Source organism: Myotis nattereri, assembly GCF_964212035.1.
Source record: "Myotis nattereri genome assembly, chromosome: 10".
Classification (NCBI taxonomy): Eukaryota; Metazoa; Chordata; class Mammalia; order Chiroptera; family Vespertilionidae; genus Myotis; species Myotis nattereri.
This window is the reverse complement of record NC_138085.1, coordinates 19324359-19344150: the sequence shown is the minus strand read 5'-3', so window position 1 is coordinate 19344150 and position 19792 is coordinate 19324359.

Below are 19792 nucleotides of genomic sequence, written 5' to 3'. Positions count from 1 at the left end.
TCCTAACCTTTGTGCATATCCGTGGTCCAAAATACAGCTCAGTCCATGGGCGTTCATGGAACACCTTGATGACTTTGAGTTGAGTGAATGAGATGCAATGTGTGCAATGTGCTCATCACTGTGCCAGGCTTGTGCTCACTCTTTGTGGTTGCAGTCGGCCTCATCCTGTTTTCGGTGTCATTCTTATGTATTTTCCTTAAAATAGCGCTAGGTTCATAAGTTTTGCATCGTTTCTCTAAAATGTTGGCCCTAAAAATTGGGAGCAGAGAGTTTCAAATGGTATCAAATGACTTTAAATGTCGCATATGGCACACTTTAAAATCAAGAAAATATGCCTAGCTAGTCTTGCTCAGTGATTGAGCATCAACCAATGAACTAGGAAGTCACGGTCTGCTCTGAAACATGGATATTAAAGTAGCATCCTGGATATTTGGTAACATGCCCCAAAGAGGTGTGCTTTAGTGATAAATCTCCAATAAAATCTGTTTCAAGGGTATTTCAAGGATGAACCAACTTCCAGGAACTCTTCACATTTCGCCATTCTTGGAAAAAGATATCCTTGATGCCTAAATGTGATCATTTCCCAATTATACTAATTCTAGAAATAACCATACGAAGCCTTATCTGCAAATAGTAATATTGTTGGACTTGGAAGATAACAAGGTCCCTCTATTTAAAATCCTCCGTGTGTCCCAATCAAAAGAGTGAGTCTATTCTTAGTGTTTTTCTAAATATTTACTGTCCTCTGCAATTCATTTGCCCTGTGTACTCACTGTCTTTTAGCCATGCCAGTCTTTAAACTTCCAGATAATTTACATAATCTACCAGATGCTTTACATAATCTACCAGATGACTCTTATGGTTTATGAACATTCTGAAGTTATAAGAAAAAATATTTGCTCATACTTGCTAATACACCTAAGTTCCCAATATTTCAGAAGCAATATTCTAAAAGACCACAAGATGGGGGTATTCCTGCATACAAGCAAATTCTCAAAGCAGTGCACTGAGCTCCCAAGTGTCAAGTTCTACTTTGTTGGTTATGTTTGTTTGTTTGTTTTTCTAAGATTTATTTATTGATTAAGTTATTACAAATGTGTTCTTATCCCCACATTACCCTCCCCATCCTTCCCACTCATGCCCTCACCTCCCTGTTGTGTGTGTCCAGTGGTTAGGCCGATATGCATGCAAATAAGTCCTTTGGTGGATCTCTCCCTCTTACCCCCACCCTCCCCTACCTTCCCTTTGGGGTTTGATGGTCTGATAGATGTTTCTCTGTCTCTGGATCTGTTTTTGTTCATCAGTTTATGGTGTTCATTATATGTACCACAGTCCCTGGAGTTCTAGTGCTTAGGATTTGGCGCTCTCAAGTTCTGCTTTGACCAATGAGGTAGTCATTACCCACATGAGGCTAATTTACAATGAAGTAAAAGGAGAAATCACGCTCCTAAGTGGCACTAACCACCTATCAAGAGCTCAATAGCCATATGTGGCTGCTGGCTACACTGCTGAGCAGTGCAAAATAAAACATTTCTATTCTCACAGATTTTCTAGTGATTCTAAAATTAATTTCCTTTCATTTAAAAAATGGAGAAAGTTTTAGAAAGTGCTGATTCTTCCTATTATTCATAATGCTGAACAAGTGGAAAAAACTTAAATTTCCAGCGATAGAATTTTGGTTCTCTGAATTGTGATTTAAACATATGCTGGAATATTACAAAGCCATTAAAATAGTCTTTTCTTAGAATGTGCAGGAAGGTTTATGGCATAATTTTAAGAACAAGAGGAAGCAAAAAGTATGTGTACTTATATTTTCATAAATATATGTATATACACATTTGAATATATAATTCCAAATTTTGCAATTTTATAAGATATATATATATATATATATATATATATATATATATGTAAAAGAAACAAAGGAAAAAGATCATACTATTATCTGTTAACTGTGGGATGTGAAATTATGCCGGATTTTATGTTCTTTGAACATGGCTTTATTTTTTATCTTTTTCCAATATCAGGGGAAAAATGAATAAAAAAAGAAACTATAAAAAGAATGTGGAATTTTTTGAACTTTTGCAAAAGCCAAAATAAGTTTCAGAAGATTCAGTAATTCACTTAAAAAAAACACAACTAAAGATTTTTTCGATGTATAAAATGTTTTGTATATCCGCTCAAGCCGTCCGCATAATTCTTGTCACCAAGGCAGGTGTCAAGGCAAGTGTCATTCGTAGGATGCTCCCATGTCTACAGAGCAGCTGAGTGGTCTCTGGATTTTCTGTAGCTGCACCTGTCTAAACATTGAGCCCAGGGTGACATTCATTCATTTATTCGGAAGCAGATCTGTAAACATTGTCTATGCTCGAATTGTTCTGAATGAGAGTCTCCTCTGTGTCCCTATTGCTGTCCTTAACCGTAAAAATTCTTTTCCCACTGGTGCTTTTGGAAATTGGTTGAAATTCATGAAGACACCAGTATGTGTGTTATGGACGGAAGCTCAGACTCTCCATCAGGGAGGACAAGAAACCCTGGACACAGGAGGCAGCTTGCTCTGGGGGAGCTGACTTGGCTGGATTTGGAGCCCCACCAATTCTGGCCTCCTGTCTTCAGTCCTCTGACTTCAGTTCTCTGCTTTCTAAAATGGGAGGCACATGGGGACCATTGTGGGATTAGAACAATACATGTAAAGTGCCTGAATTATGGAAGAAAACTAGGTTTTTTTAGTTCTTATTATGCAGATGTTTATTTAACAAAAAAATAATCCATTTTTCCCTTTTATCAACCATTTTGAGCACTGTGAGATTTTACACTGTCTGGCCAGGTGTCAGGCTGTGTTTAACATTTGTGTAGCTGGAGGAGACCGAGGCTCCAACTACCTCTGAAGTCTCTGCTTTTGTTTTTCCTGTGGCCTTCAGATCACCCTAAGAATTCCTTCTCAGATAGGGTTTGCTTCATGCAGTATGATTACTTGGCATACACTCATATTTCAGAGGGCTGGAGTGTGTCCCACCCAGGGGCAATGGTAAGATTTCTGGGAGGAGGTGGGGAAGGCATGGTTTTCTTTAGTAAAATGAGAGAAGAGACTGTGAAAGGTGAGATGGAAAAAAAATAATCACAGATGACTCCTCAGGCAGTTCAAATTTGAAAAGAGCACCTAAAAGAAATGTGGAATTTCGAAATTAATTTTCTCAAATACTTTGTATACACTTACATACTCTTGAAAAGCATTTACCTGCCCTGATTTCCAATGTTCTCAAATTTTCCATCAGGGAAGGTCTGTATGGATAGGAAGGAGAAGCAAAGCCTTCTGAGCTCTGGTAACTGTGGGAACAAATGAGGAGATTGAGGACAGGGAACTGCAGATGCCTCCTGTCCCCTCCTCTGCAGCCAGGACTCTCAGAGGGGAGAGGGGGACACACAGACACTGGGGTTAGAAGTGGATGGCTGAGGACTGCTCCCCTGGGATTATCGGGGCAGACTGGGAGCCCCCAGCAGGGATGCTGCATGTCCTCACTCTCTGGGTGAGTACAACTCCAGAGGGAAACTTGGAGTAGGACCTCACACATGGACCCAGACTAGCTACTCCCTGAGCTACAATAGGAGATACAAAGACTCTGCCCCTGTTGCCAGAAAAACAAAATAGCTCCGCCTCGCATCCCATATAACACCAATGGGAAAGGCACTGGGTTCATTTAAAGACAGGATTCCCTTCATGAGGCTGAGCTCAGATATTAAACTGGGCTAAATATTTTCTTTTGCTCCTCTCTCCTCTATCCTTTGGTGGGGGACTCAAGAGCAAATTCATTTAGAAACAAGTAAATAAGCTCTATTTCTTCTGCACATTTAACATACTGAATATATTTGCAACTTTGAGCCGTACTTATCTTTATTCATGCAAAACTGTAACTCTATCTGACATTTCTTCTGAAAGTTGTTTCTTCCTCGCTACAATGTGCAAAGGTAATTTCTTATTATAAAAATAGTGCTGTGGTTTTAGCTGTTGTGTTTCTGTGAAATAAGCTGAGCTTCCTTTCACCAGACACTGAGCAAGTGTCTTGTGAAAATAGCATAAAGGCTCTTGTGAGGAGAGAGCCCTTCCTAGCACACGGGGGCCTTGACTTACAAGTGTCCCCGACTAACGAGTTTTTTGAGATACCAGCTGTCTCTTGGCTGATTTTTTGCATGGAGTTGACAGAGTAATTTGAGTTAAGGAGCGCCTTAACGAGCTCCTTAATGAGCTTGGTCTCAGAATGAATTAAACTCGTAAGTCAAGGCCCCACTGTATCTAGTGATTAAAGTAAAATCAGAATTTGTATATATTTCTTAAAAAGAAACCTTCAAAAGTCATTGCTGAATTCCCACTCAGCACTGGGGACTCTTTGGTCCTAGCACAGGCCTAGGCACCTTCTGAGAGGGAGATCCAGTACTGAAAAGGTCAGTTCTAGAAATGTCTGTAAAACATACATTTGGCAAATGAATGAAGAAAGAAGCAAAGAAACACTGACAGAGAAGATGTTCCACTCTGCCGACTTAAAGTTTGCTTTCTAAAGGAGGTTTGAAGCTTCCTACTGTTTTTTCAGCTTCTTTGGATTTCTAAAAGGCAGGGCCTTTGAACTCTAATGGGAGAAAGAGAAGAAAGTGCTGGGCATTCAGAATCATGAGCAGTGGGAATATTGGGGAACCTCAGACCAGTCACTTCATCTCCCTGAACCAGTTTCAATCTGCAAAATAACTAATATGTGATTTTTTAAAGAATATTTTTATCTATGAAATCCACTAGTGTGACATTGGTCAACAAGAACATACAGGTTGTAGGTGTGAGTTCTATGTGACAGGATCTGTATATTGCACCTTGTGCCCAACTCAGGAAGCAACACCAGGCTGGTGAACAGAAGATGAGGTGTAAAGGTGCATCATGGGTAAACTGGCCACCAGAGGCCAAAGGGCTGGCCTGCGAAGGACCAGGAACAGGAGCCACATCCTGGCGTGAACCTGGTCTTCAGTCAGAGCCCTCTCCTCCCCAAGGCAGGTCATAAAGCAGCTACTGCATTTCTGAACAAGAAATTGAGACACGGGTTTTGACCAAAAAATTAAGATATTTTGAAAATTCATGAATCTATGTGGGATGTCCTAAAAAGGATGAAGATATCATATGTATGTACATGTTAATGAATCAGGTTTATTACAAATATAAAGTAAAGGAAATCAAAAAAGAGCTCTTTGCTCAGGAAATCATTCAGCAAGTGTGTGCTGTCTACCTGGGTCTTGGGGGCGGGGCCTTCACAGGTCACCTTTCAGGTGCTGAGAGGGCCTGAGAGACAGACAGGTGAACAAGAACCAAGGCCACACTTTATTTCAGAAGATAGGAAGAGTCATGAAGAAAACAGACTTAGCTTATATGACTAGGGAGCCACAGGGACACAAAAGATTTCTTTTGGTGCCCTGACCTATGACCTTAAACGCAGTGGTTCACAGGACAAAGTGTGGGGTCCCAGGTGCTGTGGGTCAGAAACCTGAGGTGGTTCATTGGGTTGCCCTCCTCCCAGGAGGCCTCGGGGGCCTGCTCATGGGGAGGTGGCAGAATCCATTCCTTATGGCACAGTTCCCTTCTGTGTCCCTGCCAAAGCCACTCCCAGCTTCCTGGGGCTCCCAAAAATCTTGGCCTTTGATCCCTTCCTCCAGCCTCAAAGCCAGCAACTCAAGTGGAGTCCCTCCCTGGCTTCTCTGACCCACCCTCCCACCCAGTTTTCACTTTGAAGAACACCTGGCTACTGAGGGCCAGGACCCAGGAGAGCCACACCTCCTGTGGTTTCTGTAGACGGCCTTTGGTATGTTGGGGTCAATAAATGTTTATTCACTGATTTTTAACAACAACACCACCAGAAAACTTGAGAGGTTGGCCCACATGGCTGACCTGGCATGGTGGCTAGGTTACCTCTATGACCTGTCTTAGCATTCTGACCTCTGTTAGTATTGTGACCTACTGCCAGGTGATATACCATAGGGCTACATGGGGGCTTCAGAGCAGAGTGACTCCCTAGCAGGCTCAGGAAAGGGCTCCCCAACATGTTTAAACTGAGACATGGCTGTTGAGACAGAGCTGTCCCCATGGAGACCTGGGGAAGCCACCCCAAAAGGAGAGGCAGTGCCCCAGGGCAAGGACAGCCAGGCTGGATGGGAACAGCAGAGAGCGGGGGCGGGGGGGAGACATAGAGGGCCCTAGTGTGGGTTGAAATTGCTGTCACAGCAGGAAGGCTTTTAGGCACGAGAATAGGGGGATCTGATTTATATTTTTTAAAGATCACTCGGTGATTTGACATTTGAAATGATATTTGACATGTGTCCTGAGAGCCCGGGAGGATTTGGGCAGATGAAGACGGTGAGATGTGCTTCAGGTGCAGACAGTGGACACGGCCTGGAGGCAGGACAGATGAACACTGGGGACCAGAGCACATGCCTCGCAGAGCCTGTGAGTGATGGGACCAGGCAGGGAAACAGAAGACCCTGCATGGATGGGGCAGGGCAGGGGGAAGGGGTCCTTCCATGGAGGGGGCAGGGTAGGGGAGGCAGTGAAACCTCCATGGAGGGGGCAGGGCAGGGAGGAGAGAGGACCCTCCATGGAGGGGAAAGGAAGGGAGGAGAAGGGACCCTCCATGGAGGGGAGAGGGCATGGAGGAAAGGGGACCCTCCATGGAGGGGACAGGCAGGGAGGAGAGGAGACCCTCAATGGAGGGGAGAGGGCAGGGAGGAGAGGGGACCCTCCATGGATGGGAAAGGAAGGGGGGAAAGAGAACCCTCCATTGAGGGGAAAGGAAGGGAGGAGAGGGGACCCTCCATGGAGGGGAAAGGAAGGGAGGAGATAAGACCCTCCATGGAAGGGAGAGGGTAGGGAGGAGAGGGGACCCGCCATGGAGGGGACATGATAGGGAGAAGCGACCTTCCATGGAGGATGCAGGGCAGTGGGGACTAGGAACCCTCCATGGAGGGACAGGCAGGGAGGAGAGGGGACCCTCCATGGAGGGGACAGGGCCAGGAGCAAAGGGAATCCTCCATGGAGGGTACAGGGCAGGGACGAAAGGCCACCCTCCATGGAGGGTGCAGGGCCATGGGGAATGGGAACCCTCCATTGAGGGGACAGGCAGGGAGGAGGGGGAACCTCCATGGAGGTGTCAGGCAGGGAGGAGTGGGGACCCTCCATGGAGGGTGCAGGGCAGTGGGGAACCTTCCATGGAGGCGACAGGTAGGGAGGAGAGCGGACCCTCCATGGAGGGGAGAGAGCAGGGAGGAGATGGGACCCTCCATGGAGGCGGCAAGGGTAGGGAGAAGATGGGACCTTCCATGGAGGGTGCAGGGCAGTGGGGACAGGGAAACTTCCATGGAGGGGACAGGCATGGGTGCGAGGGGAAACTCCATGGAGGTGATGGGCCAGGAGAAGAGGGGACCCTCCTTTCAGGGACACGTAGGCAGCAGAGGGGTCCCTCCATGGAGGGAACAGGCAAGGAGGGGTGGGGACCCTCAATAGAGGGGATGGGTCAGGGAGGAGAAGGATACCTCCATGGAGGGGAAGGGCAGGGAGGAGAGGGGACCCTCCATGATGGAGAAGGGCAGGGAGGAATTGGGACCCTCCATGCAGGGGGGACTGTAGGGTGATGGGAACTCTCCATGAAGGGGACAGACAGGGAGGAGAGAGGACCCTCCATGGAGGGGACAAGACAGGGAGGAGATGGGAACCTCCATGGAGGGGACGGGTCACAGAGGAGAAGGTACTCTCCATGCAGGGGGACAGTAGGGTTTTGGGAACCCTCCATGGAGGGAACAGGTAGGGAGGAGTAGGGACCCTCCACGGAGGGCATGGGTCAGGGAGGAGAAGGATCCCTCCATGGAGGGTACAGGGCAGGGAGGAGAGGGCAGAGACGGGGAAAGGGATACCTAGCGTGATGGGCCAGACAGGGAGGAGGGGGGACCCCTCCATGGAGGGGACAGAGCAGGGAGGAGAGCGGACACTCCATGGAGGGGACATGCCATGGAGGAGAAGGGACCCTCAATAAAGGGGACAGAGCAGGGAGGAGAAGGATCCTTCCAGGGAGAGGAAGGGCAGGGAGGAGATGGGAACCTCCAAGGAGGAGATGGGTCAAGGAGGAGAAGGTACCCTCAATGGAGGGGGGAGCATAGGGGACAGGGAAGGGAGAATAGGGGACCCTCCATGGAGGGGGCAGGGCTATGGGGAAGGGATACAGGGAACCCTCTAAGGATGGGCTGGGCAGGGAGGAGAGGGGACACTGCATGAAGAAGGGAGGGCAGGGGAAGTGGGGACCCTTCATGCAGGAGACAGAGCAGTGGAGCAGGGGATCCTCCATGGAGGGAAGAGGACAGAGAGTGAGGAGACCCTCCATGGATGTTATAGCTAAAGAGGAGATGGGACCCTCCGTGGAGGTAACAAACAGGGCAGGGAGGAGCAGGGACCCTCCAAGGAAGGGAAGGATAGTGGTAATGGGTGCTCTATATGGAGGGGGAAGTGCAGGGGGTTTGGGGAACAGGGAACTCTCCATTGATGGGGCAGGGCAGTGGGGACTGGCAACATGGGACCCTCCAAGGATTGGCCGGTCAGAGAGGAGAGGGGACTCTCCATGGAGGAGGGAGGGCAGGGAAAGTGGGGACTTTCATGGAGTGGACTGGGCAGAGAGGAGAGGGAACTCTCCTTGGAGAGGACAAGGCAGGGAGGAGAAGGGACCCTCCATGGAGAGGGCAGAGCAGAGGATAAGGGAACCCTCCGTGGATGGGACAGGGCTGGGGGGAGAGGGCATACTCCTTGGAGTAGACTGGGCACGGAGGAGAGGGGACCCTCCAGGGAGGGGGCAGGGCAGTGGTGACAGGGAAACCTCCATGGAGGGTACAGAACAGGTGGGGCAGGGAACCCTCCATGGAAGGGGCAGGACTCGAGAGGGGGGGCTTCCCAGGGAACCCAACAGGGACGGGCCAGACAGGGAGGGAGGGGACCCTCCTTGGAGGGGGCAGAGCAGAGGAACAGGAAACCCTCCATGGATGGGACAGGGCAGGGGGGCGAGGGCACACTCCAGGGAGGGGACAGGGCAGGTAGGAGAGGGGACTCTCCATAGAGGGTGGAGGGCAGGAGACAGGGAAACCTTCATGGAGGGGGCAGGGCAGGGGGCCAGGGAAACCTTCAGAAAGGAGTTAGAGCTGGGGGACAAGGAACTGCACTTGCAGGGATGGAATAGTGGGTACAGGAAAGCCTCCATGCATTGGGGAGGACAGGAAGGAAGGGAACCCCAATTATAGGGGGCAGGGCAGGGAGGAGAGGGGAGACCAGGAACCCTCTATGGGGAGGGGGCAGGGCAGTTGGACAGGTAATCCCCATGCAGAGGGTAGGGCAGGAGGAAAGGGAACCTCACTTTGGGAGAGCAGGGCACAGAGGAGACAGAACTATCCATTGAGGGAGCAGGGCAGGGGGACAGGGATCCCAACTTTAGGGGGAGGGGCAGGGAGGAGAAGGTACCCTCCATGGATGGGGCATGGCAGGGGTGTAGAGAACCCCACTTTGAGGGGGAGGGTCAGGGAGAAAGGTTTCCTTCATGGAGGGGGCACGGCAGGGGGACAGAGAACCTCACTTTGAGGGGGCAAGCAGTGGTAAAAGGGAGCCCCAGTTTGAGGGAGAAGGGCAGGGAGGAGACAGAATCCTACATGGAGGGACAGGGCATGCATGAGAGGGAATAGGGAAGCCTCCATGGAGAGGAGAGGCTGGGGGGATAGGGAGGCCTACTTTGAGACAGCAAGGATTTTAGCACAGGTCCTGAAATAGATGGCAGGGCAGGGGGGAGAGGGCATCCTCCAGGGAGGTAGCAGGGCAGGGAGGACAAAGGACCCCACATAGTCCGAGCAAGATAGGGGGGTTAGGGCACCATCCATGGAGGGGCCAGGGAACGGGGGACATGGGAGTAGAGATAGGTAACAGGGGAAACAGACCCCTCCATGGAGAGTTCCCTGTTCCCCATGGTGGAGCCCTTGCCCCCAGCCCTGCCCCTTGGCAGCATTCCCTCTCATACCTGTCCATCGGCCCCTCCCCCGGTCCCCTGACCCTGCTGCCCTGCCTTCCCATGGAGGGGCTGCTGTCTCTCCTGCTCTGACCACTCTGTGCTTGGTCCCCTTATCCCTCTGCCCTTTCCCTCCATGCAGGGTCTTCTGTTTCCCTGCCCTGACCCCTCACTCACAGGCATCTGAGGGGCATATGCTCTGGTCTGTCCAGTGTTCATCTCTCCTGCCTCCAGGCCGAATGTCCACTCTCTGTACCTGAAGCATATTCTCACCTTCTTCATCTGTCTAAATCCGACCCGTGCTCTCAAGACACATCTCAAATATCATTTCAAATGTCAAATCACAAGCAGGGGAAGGGGGTGGGCGGTGGGGGCTGGGAAGTTGGGGGTGGAGGATGGGAGGTGTGGGGTGTGGGGTACGTAATGGGGGCCCAGTGGGGAGTAGGGTTGGGGGTAAGAGTGGGAGGTGGGGGTGAGGGGTAGTGTTGGGGGATGAGAGCTGGCGGGAGGGGAGTTGGGGGTGGCAGATGGGGGCTGTGCGTTGGGGATGTGGTGAGGCAGGTCGGGGCTGGGGGTGTGGGGTGTGGGGTGGCGGGTGGGGGTGGCGTGTGGGGAGTAGGGGCTAAGGTTGGTGGGTGACAGGTAGGGGAGGGAGAAGAGGGAATAGGGGGGATAAATGGTGATGGAAGGAGACTTGACCTGAAGCCAGTGAGCACACAATGCGATATACAAATGCTGCATTAGAGAATTGCACACCTGATCTATGCAATTTTATTAATGAATGTCACCCAAATAAGGTTGATAAAAAATAAATAAAAGGTGGGTCTTTTGAGTTTGATTAGGTTATGAGGGTGGAGCCCTCGTGAATAGGATTAATACCCTTTTCAAAGATATCCCATGCTACACTTATCAGGAGATGCTTTTATATGTTATATAAATGTCTAACCACTATTTTGTACACTTGAAACTAATATTGAATGTCATCCCTAATTGAAAAAAAAATTAAAGAAGTAATTTTTAATAAAAATGCAAATGCAAATCAGAGTGATCTTTAAAAAATATAAATCAGATCATTACACTCTGTGCCTAAAAGCCTTAAGCGCTCCAGCAGGGGTCAGCTCTCCAGACAGAATCATGCCTGTGAGGGTGTTACACTGCTGGGAGAGGAATGCCCTGTCTTCTTCCTCCAGTAGCTCCCTTCATGGCTCTGGTGATGTGTGGCACTGGTGCAGGGCAGAACTGTGCTTCCTTGAGAGTGAGCTAAGCATCACTTTGGCTGCTTAGTTGTAGTGTGGGAGCAGACACAGAGAAAATCAATTTAAGCCTTAAAAGTTCTCACAGCATTTCAACCCTCCAAACGGACCTCTATCCTCCCTTCCCTACACTCCAGCCAGCCTGGCTCGCCCAGCCTTGAGGAAAGAAGGCAGGGACAGTGCTGCCCGGGAAGCCAGTGAGCATGCATGTGGTCGGAAGTCTGGAGAGAGCTCTAGTTCTCCTAGGACAGAAATGGAGGGATGAATCTGCTGAAATCAGCCACCCATGAGGGGACTCTACTTTTCACTACGTGATGGCTGGATTGCACCTGCATGATCCCACCATGCTCTCGCTCCCCTGTGGCATCCCAGGGGATCCATGGATCATCTACAACAGGAAGCAGCTCTCTGGCTTTTGAGAATCCACAGACCCTCTGCAAAGCCCTTAAGCTCACACGGCTGATCTCAGACTACAGATTCCAGACATCTTCAATCCTGGGAAGCAGCCTCTTTTGATTTTTCATTCTCCTCCTACAAACAATGCCAGGTCTGTGTCTTCTGTACACTGCTCAAAGATGTGTGAGGACCCAGCGGGTGGCAGGTGGACGTGGTATACCCTGGGACATTTGCTGAGTGGCCTCAGACCCAACAATGACACTGAGCTTGAACCTGTATCCATCTGGTGAACACCACTCACCTCTACCTGGGTTCTCCCTGAGAACCTACCTCATGCAACTTGAGTGCTTCCAGAGACTCTTTCATTAACTGAGAGAAACAGGCACCCGGCAGATGGAGGCAGACAGGGAGGCAGAACATGGTGTGCTCTGGGACTTTTGCTGACCTGTCCCCACGCTCAGTGCTAGTCAAAGCCAGCTTTGGTGCCCTGCTTGGACCTTCCTGTGCTCACTGGGCCTCAGCAGAGGCTGTCACAAATTGTGAATTGCTTTGTAGATGCAAATAGATTGCCCTGGGAGAGTCACATCAAGCATCTGACATTGTTCGGCACCAGAGTCCCTCCCAGGAAGCCCCAGGACCAACAAGCCGATAGCCAGCTTCAGAGCACATCAGAGAAGGATACAATTAGCCTCAGAAGCGGCATATCCAAAGAGAGATCTAGGCAGGCACCAGACCCCGCTGAGATAAATTGCGCTCCACGTGGTCAACACCTGTCAGCAGCTCATACACTACACTGTAGGCAGGGTACACGGTGGTCACAGCCAACTAGCCTGAGCATCGAATCAGTACATGAATGGGCCAACAGCCATCAAGAATCAACTGCCACAGGAAGGTTCACATAACACACACGGGACATCCCTGGAGCACTCAACTCAGATGATCAAGAAGAAATTGCCACTGGGTTCCACAGGACTCCTACTACACGAAACCACACTACCAAGACCTGGATTCTAACACAAAGAAACAAACACACAGAGGCAGCCAAAATGCAAAGAAACATGCCCCAAATTTAAGAACAGGGGACACATCCAGAAAAAATGCTAAACAAAGTGAGGCAAGCAATATTCCAGATAGTTAATTGAGGTTAGGTGAAGAATGGATGAAATCAGTGGGAACTTGAAAACTGATAGTAGGCATGAAAAAGAACATTTAAGCCATATAAAAGATCCAGTCAGAAATAAAGAGTAAAATCTTTGAAATGAAGAATACACTAGAGAAAATAAATAATTTGATTAAGGAGAGAATCAAATGAGTGATTTGGAAGACAGGGTCACAGAAGACAAAAGCAGCAAAAAGAAAAAAAGAACTTTTAAAAATGAGGACTGGTTAGGGGACTTTTGGGACAACATGAAACATTAACAACATCCACATTATAGGAGTACAAGGACAAAAGAAAGGTTAAGGGACTACACCATATTAAAAGAAATAATGACCGAACACTTCCCTAACCTGGTGAAGGAAGAGACACACGTCCAGGAAGCACAGAGTCCCAAACAAGATGAACCCAAAAAGGCTTGACACCAGGACACATCATCATGAAAATGACAAAGATGAAAGACAGGACATCTTAAAAGCAACAAAAGAAAGACGGTCAGTTACCTACAAGGGAGCTCCCATAAGATTGTCAGCTTATTTCTCTACAAAAACATACCAGGCCAGTAGGGATTGGCACAAAATATTCAAAATAATGACAAGCTAGGACCTTCAACCGAGACTACTTTACCCAGCAAGGCTGTCATTTAAAATTGATGGAGAAATAAAGAGCTTCCCAGACAAGAAACAGCAAAAGAAGTGTGTTACCACCAAACCATTAGTATAAGAACTATCAAGAAGGAATAAAAGGGAAACAGAGTTAAAAGAATAAAACATATCTACAAACAATCACTTTAAATGTAAGTGGCTTGACTGCTGCAATTAAAAGACATGGTAGCTGAATCGATAAGAAATCAAGAACCATATATATGCAGTCAACAAGAGACCTACCTCAGAATGAAAGATCTACAGACAAAAAGCAAGGGGATGGCAAAAGGAGTATTTCATGCAAATACAAATGAAAAATAAGCCGGGGAGGTAAACCTATAGCTGACAAAATAGACTTTAAAACAAAGGCTGTATTGAGCGATAAGAATGGACACCACAGAATGATAAAGAGAGCAATCCAACAAGAGGATATAACCCTTGCAAACATGTATTTCTTCAACATAAGAGCAAGTAAATGTGTAAATCAAAACCTGATGTACATAAATGGAGAGTTCAAGAATAATACAGACGTGGTAGGGGATTTGAACATCCCACTGGCATCAATGGCTGGATCTTCCGCACAGAAAATCAAGAAGCAAAGAGTGGCCTGGTGCTGGACTCTGCCGCAGCAACAGCACATATAGTAAAGCTGGAATGATACAGAGGAGATTAGGGTGGCCCCTGCGCAAGGGTGACAGTGAAATCAGTGAAGCGTTCCCTTCGCCCTAGCATGTGACATGCTCCCCTGGCTCCCCTGGGCTGGGGCCCCTGCGGGTGGGGGTGGAGGGAGATGGGCGGTGGCTGGGGGGGGAGGGAGTTGGGCGGGGGCTGGGGGGGGAGGGAGAAGGCGGGGGGGAGACTTGAGCCCTGACCTCCTCCTGGGCTGGGACCCCTGTGGGTGGGGGCGGAGGGAGATGGGCAGAGGCTGGGGGGGGGAGGGTGATGGGCGGGGGCTGGGGGGGGAGGGAGAAGGCGGGGGGGAAGACTTGGGCGCTGCCTCACCCTTGCACAGGGCGGCCTCACACCTAGTCTTTAAAAAAAAAAAGAGTGGACAGAAATAACACAATAGATCAAATGGATTTAATTGGTATCTTCAGAGCATTTCACCCTGAAGCAGTAGAATATACATTCTGTGTAAGTGGACGTGCAACATTATCTAGATAGGTCACATGTTAGGGCACAAAAACAGTCTCAGTAAATTTAAGAAGATTGAAATCATATCAAGAATCTTTTCTGATCATAACTGTATAAAACTAGAAGTCAATTAGAAAAAACTGACCTACAAGTGATCTATTACTGAATTGTACACACCTAAAACCACCCTGCCCCAATAAATTTATTAACAGAGATAAAAGCAATGAAAAGCAAAAATGAATAAATAAATAAAAATTTGGGGATACATGGTGGTGAGAATTGCATGTCAATATACTTGATGTATACTTAAATGTGGTTAAAACTCTAAATCTTATATTTATTTGACCACAATAAAGGATCATGCGTTTGATTCCCAGTCAAAGGCATGTACCTGGATGCAGGTTCACCCCTGCCACCTGTTGAGGTGAATAGAGGGAATTCACCTGAACATAATAAAGATAATGAAGAAAGAAGAAAGGAAGGAAGGAAGGAAGGAAGGAAGGAAGGAAGGAAGGAAGGAAGGAAGAAAGAAAGAAAGGAAGAAAGGAAGAAAGGAAGAAAGGAAGAAAGGAAGAAAGAAAGAAAGAAAGAAAGAAAGAAAGAAAGAAAGAAAGGAAGGAAGGAAGGAAGGAAGGAAGGAAGGAAGGAAGGAAGGAAGAAAGAAAGAAAGAAAGAAAGAAAGAAAGAAAGAAAGAAAGAAAGAGAAAGAAAGAAAGAGAGAAAGAAAGGGAGAAAGAAAGAAAGAAAGAAAGGAAGGAAGAAAGACAGGAAGAAGGAAGGGGAAGAAAGAATAAAGTGAAAGAAAGGAAGAAAGACAGGAAGAAGTTGAAGAAGATACAAATTAATAAAAGTACATATGGTGTTCAAAGATAGGAAGAATTAACAACGTTCAAATGTCCAATGACGTAATTCAGAGAGCTACAACAAATATCACAAAAATCTATATGGAAGTACAAAAAAAACCCCACAGAAACCACCACCAAGAAACCCAACACACACGCTCACACACACACACACACACACACACACACATGCACACACACACAAAACAAACAAAATAAAACCATACGAATAGCCAGACTAATTTTGAGAAAGAAGAACAAAGTGGGAGGAATCATGCTACCTGATAACAAACTATACTACGAGGCCATAGTAATAAATATAGTATGGTACTGGCATAAAACAGACATAAAGATCTGTGGAACAGAACAAAAAGTCCAGAAATAAACCCATACATTTATGGTCAATTAATATTTGACAAAGGACACAAGAATATACAATGTGGTAAAGATAGTCCACTCAATAAATGCTATTGGGAAAATTGGACACATAAGTAAAAAAATCAATGAATGCAGACTACCTTCTTACACCATATTGAAGAATAAACGCAGACTGGATTAAAGACTTGAAAGTGAGATTTGAAACCGTAAAAATTCTAGAAGAAAATAAAGGCAATAAATTTTCATATAAATATTTTTCATTCTGATATATCTATTTGGGCAACAGAAGCAAAAGAAAAACAAATGGGACTACATCCATCTAAAAAGTTGTTGCACAGCAAAGGAAACCACCAACAAAATGAAAAGACAACCCACTGAAGGGGAGAACATATTTGCCAATGATACATCTGATAAGGGTTTAATACCCAAAATTCATGAAGAACTTAAAAAACTCAACATCATAACAAAATTAAACAATCCAATTTAAAAATGAGCAAAGAACCTAAACAGACACTTCTCCAGCTAGGATCTGCAGATGATTATTACACAAATGAAAAGATGCTGAGCATCACTAATCATTACAGAAATGGAAATTAAAATCACAGTGAGGTATCACCTCACATCTGTCAGAATGGCTATCATCAATAAATCAATAAACATCAAGTGCTGGTGAATATGTGGAGAAAAGAGAACTCTCGTGCACTGTTGGTGGGAATGCAGATTGGTGCAACCACTGTGGAAAGTAGTATGAAGTTACCTCAAAAATTAAAAATAGAACTGCTTTATGACCTAACATTTCTACTTCTGAGAATATATCTGCAGAAACCTGAAACACTGATCGGAAAGGATATATGCAATGTTATGTTCACTGCAGCATTACTTACAATAGCGAAGATTTCACAGCAGCCCAAGTGCCCAGCAGCAGATAAGTGGAGAAAAGGCTGTGGTACATTAACACAACAGAATACGACTCACCCACACACGCAAAAAGGAAATGAAGGAAATCTTACCTTTTACAACAGCATGGATGGAGCCGGTGAGTATTATGCTAAGTGAAGTGAAGTAAGCCAGTCAGAGAAATACAAGTTCCTTATGGTTTCACTTATATGTGGAATCTAATGAACAAAATAAACTACAATCAAAATAGAAACAGACTCATAGGTGCAGAAACCTGACTGAATACTGTCAGAGGGGAGGAGGTTGGGGGACTAGGGGAAAAGTGAAGGGATTAAGCAAAGAAAAGACCTATAGACACAGACAACAGTTTGTGATTATCAGAGAGAGAGGAATGTGTGTAGAAGAGGGTTTAGGAAGGATAAATTGTGATGGAAGGAGACCTGACCTGGGGTAAGAGGGGAGGGCGGTGAGACACATATTCAACATACAGGTGATGTATTACAGAACTGTATACCTGAAAGCTACATGATTTCATTACCAATCTCACCCCAATATATTCAATTTAGAAGAAGAGAACATTGTGGCACATGCTACAACCTGGATGGACCCTGAAGACATGATGCTCAATGAAATAAGCCAGTCACAAAAGGACAAATAGTGTGTGATCCCACTCACATGCGGTCCCTAGAGCCATCAGAGTCATAGAGGTAAGATGGAGGGTACCAGTAATGGGGGAGTGGATGCAGAGTTGCTGTTGAGTGGGGACAGAGCTTCAGTTGGAGAAGATGAGAACAGTGATGGAGCCGATGGTGGTAAGGGCAGCACAACAATATGATTGTTAAAGTTGTGTTAAGGACCACTTACCACCACTGGACTGTGCTCTGAAAAATAGTTAAAATGGTAAATTTCATTGTGTATATATTACTGTGATAATAATATACCAAAAAAAAAAAATAGAAGGCTCTGTCCTGGGTGTGGGAGAATCAGGTAGAGCTGTTTTCTATCGGCCCTACATGGGCGGTTGGGTCACTGTCAATATCCTGGTTGTGAGATTTTTATAAGATATTATTGAGGGAAACCAGGTCAGATTCCATGGGCTACCTCTGCATTATCTCTTATAAATAATGGAATCTACAATTATATTTTTAACAGGTTAAAAACTAAAAGGGGCGACAACCAGATTTGGCGTTCTTGCCCCAGGGAATCTGGTCCAGCAGGTCCAGTTGTGGTCAGGGCTGAGGATAAGGAATTGCCCACAGGAACTGGTGGTCAGTGGGATTGAGGGCCACCATCCAGACCAGTCACCTACACAGCTAAGTTCTCATCCCATCATGAAGCTTCCACAGCTTTTAATACAGCTGCTGTTTCTCAGCTACCTCTAATGCAATCACTCTGGGCAACAGCGCCATCAATGTGCCACCTGGTTTTTTAAAGGAGCTTCAAACCTTTTAACCATATCACAAAACACAATGCAGGTAGAGCAAATCTCCCACAGTGACCCTCTGCTTCATTAAACCACATCCACCAAGTGACAAGGATGGGCCTTTTGTGCCATTCCAGGAATGCTGGGCCAGGGTCTCGTCAACAGAGCAGATTCACTTCTCGGTGTCTTGGTTGGGACCTGGGCCCAGGGCCCAGGAGTGACACAACCCAAGGACAAGGATGAAGGAAGGCAGCATTGTCCGTGGAAGCAGGTGCCTTTTAATCATCTACAGATCTCAACTGTGGAAAAGATACCTATGCCCTGTTAAAGGTCAGGAAAGATAAATAATTTTTCTCTTTGTACTCAACAGAGTGGTGCTCAAAATGAACTAAAAATAATACCCTGTCTTCATATGCTCTCTCCTTCCATAGATGGCTCCAATTTTCCTGTCAACGTGAATGCGAGATGGAAGAAGTAATGCTGGTGGATGAAATCAACACATCCCTATTTTAAGGGGTGAAATGTAGATGAGAGACGGAGTGTCACTCATTAAAGGTTTGGTACTTTACTCTGTGGTCAAGTAGGGAGTTTGTCATTGTCCATCCAAACCTGTACCATTAGGGTAATAATGTAGGGCTGTCATGAAGGCCTTTTCAGTGTCTGTACCCCATAAAATCTTGCTCTTTTTGGTCCATGATGTGGGCCAGGGAGCCACCAGTGCTCATGCTCTGCACGCAGTGACTCAGGGCTCCAGGGCTCCCCTGGCTGGTGGACTTAGCTGGCAATGAGCACAGCTCAATGGTGTAGAGGTCGGACAGACGAGTGGTGTCAGGATGGCCTGGGAGCAGCCACTCATGGCTATCCTTGCCTCTGGCCAGAGCTGATTCACATGGTGAGAGAGGCTCAGAAATGCAGAACAGCACAAACTCCTTGCTACTTGGCACACAGGGCAGCACACTCACCCTCTTGTTCCTTTACCTGTGCAGCCAGCCAACTCAGTCACCTTCAGGAAGAACATCCAGAAAGAATAATAAAATAAAAGTACCTCGTGCCAATCCACATAGCACTTCAAAGTACTAAGAGTAAAAAACTCACTGTCCATGCATTTCTACAGAAAGGCTACTTGCTGTCCAGAGCCATATTCTTGCTCTTTTTTCTTCTTCTCAAAAGAAGGAAACACATCATTCTGGAGCCATCGAGACGGAGCAGACCAATGGCGAGCTGTCCACCCAATGATGTCAACCATGGTCTCAGAGAGAATAGTATCTGCGGACTCCAGAGAGAGCAGCAGTGGGATGAGTGGGGAGAGAATTGAGAACCTGACCAGTGACCAGCACGGTGGTGAGCTGATTTGTCTTGAAGGCAGTGAGTCTTAGCACTGCTCTGTGCGCAGGATGGGAATGACTCAGAGAGGACTGGACCAGGGGCCTGTTGGAGCCAGAGTGGCGGCTGCCCTGGACCCTTCCCCCTTCTCTCCTGGCAGGGCCCTGGACTCCAAAGTATTGTGGGGACTCCTGATTATTTTTCTTCTTTTTCTCTAGCCAGTTTTCCCTGAAAACCATCCTGTTATATGAAGCTGCCACACAGCTCATGGGTGGAGAGGAGTGTAAGGTT